The sequence below is a fragment of the Fukomys damarensis genome, unplaced genomic scaffold, assembly GCF_012274545.1.
Source record: "Fukomys damarensis isolate Sample0158 unplaced genomic scaffold, DMR_v1.0_HiC HiC_scaffold_32, whole genome shotgun sequence".
Classification (NCBI taxonomy): Eukaryota; Metazoa; Chordata; class Mammalia; order Rodentia; family Bathyergidae; genus Fukomys; species Fukomys damarensis.
In genome coordinates, this window is record NW_022900944.1 from 47,534,838 (window position 1) to 47,537,209 (window position 2,372).

Sequence of the window (2,372 nt, forward strand, 5' to 3'; positions counted from 1 at the left end):
CACCGCGGCCCTCAGCCACGTCTGCCCTCGAGGCCACGTGAGCCGCTGTCACCCGCGGGCCGGGTCCTTCCGAAAAACAAACGGCGGCGGCTCTTGGGCAACTGTGTTTGTTTACTTCTCTGGAGAGCAGAGCTGACACCGCGATTGACTGGATAGCAAACCAATAATCTCCCCGAAAACACAGCCAGGGCCCGGCCAATCACAGAGAGGCGGGGGCGGGCCGAGCCGACAACGCCGCAGCTCTCAGCCGGGCCGCCGCTCTCCATCTTGAGTGTGGCAGAGACTCTCACCCCGGTGCCTACATCCCCCCGAGCAGACGCAGGGAGGAATGGAGGGACCTATGGAACGCCCGTGCTGGGCCCCGCGGAGGGTGCAACGCAGGAAATTCCTAGGATAAACATAGACTATGTTTCCGTGAGAGACGTTTTCTTTTTGAGACAGGGTGGCCTCGAACCAAGCGATCCTCCTGCCTCAGCCTCCCAAGGCTGGGATGACAGGTACGTGCCACCACGCCAGGCTAGAGAGACATGTTCTTGCTTTTCTTGTCTGTATGGGTTAACTTGTTGCAGACGCACGACCGATGTTCACTCACCACACTGAGTTCATGCTCCAATGCGATCTCATGCTCACACGAAATGCTTCACGTTACTCAAGCGCATTTCTACTGGCAAATGTATATGAAACTCTTCGTTTATATTTGTACGTGAATAAAAATAAAATATAGCCACATATTATTGATGTAAATGTGTTGTCCCTAACGCAGAGATGGGGCTTTATGAGCCGTTTGACGCTGCAGCTGCTTTGAGGGGTTTGGTTGGTTTCTGTCTGGCTCCATAGAGGGGATTGGGCCCGAGGCCACAGCACTGAGCTAGATCCCCCATTTTAGTGCGACGGCCTCCTTGCTAAGTCACCAAATTGCCCAGGCCGGGCGTTGGACTCCCGCCTCAGCCTTCCAGTGCAGGGGTCTAGGTGTGTGCCGCTGTGGGAATGAGAAGCTCGGAGCAGAATTAAAACAGCTTTGCAAACATGGACTTCGGTATCTCAAGGCACAAAGGAGACAGCCCGGCGTGATGGCGCACGCCTGTAAATCCCAGCAATCGGGAGGCTGAGGCAGGGGGCATCTCTGTGAGTTCGAAGCCAGCCTGGATTACACAGCAAGACCATGGCCCAAAACACACACACAGAACCCCAGCCCATCGCAGCCACAACCTTTTAGCAATGAATCGAGGCCGAGGCCAGGGTGACTGGGTAAAGTGGCAATGAAGCCAGGCCTCCCCACTGCCGAAGCCAGGTATGGAATGCGCCCTCCTCTTGCCTGGGAACATCTCCAGCAGAGAGAGAAAAGCTCATTTCTTACAAAGCAGCAATTCAGCACCAGTCAATATTTATGATCATAAAAATTCAGAAAAGGACACACAATCCAAGTGCTTCTGACAGCAGAACTGGCAACTGCGGTTGGCAGATGAGGACATAATGAAAGCTTACTGGGTTCTCTTTCTTCTCCAGTGTTGGGGTCGGAAGCTAGGGTCTTATGTGTGCTAAACCAGGGCTGAACCACTGAGTCCCAACCCCAGCCTTTTTACTTTGCATTTTCAGATAGGGTCTGGCTAAACTCCCAGTCTGCCCTTGCCCTTGAGACCCTGCTGCTTCAGCCTCCTGAGCAGCTGACTACAGATTTGCCTCACTGCACCCAGCTGGATTGTTTTTTTTTGGGGGGGGTTCTTCCCCCAGTGTTCATGGAATAAATACAAAACAGCTAAGCCACAGATGTCTTCGGAAGAGCCCGGTCCTGAACACTCATTGGTGCACCCGGGGCTTAAACCGCCCCTGCAGGTCTGGAGAACCGGAACGGCCCTTTAGATGCTCCTCTCAATGACCCTCTGTTACCCGACACTTTCAAGGTGGAGAACCAGGCGGAAAGGGGAAGAAGACACAGGTGGGCAGTGGGTAAGCTTACAGTGTTGCCAGGGGGACAAAACTGCGATGACTCTCAAAAGTTGACTTTCTCTTTGGTGCCGGGGATCGAACTCAGGACCTTGAAGGCGTGGAATCCCTGAGCTAAATCCCGGCCCAATTGATTTTATTTCTGATTCTGGAATCAGACCACATTTCATTCACAAAATAAAACACGTGATACACTGAGCCAGACAGAAGCTGGTTTTGATTTATGTGTTTGTTTATTTAAACGCAGCATCTCACTACATTACCCAGGCTGGCCTTGGACTCCTGGCGATCCTCCTGCCTCAGCCTCCCGAGTGTGCGCCACCAGGCCCGAGGGAGGTGGGTTTGCCGCGAGGACGTGTGGTCCCACGGGCCGCCCAGGGCACCGGGGATCACCCGCGCGAGGCCCACCACGGAGCCACCCAGTTGCA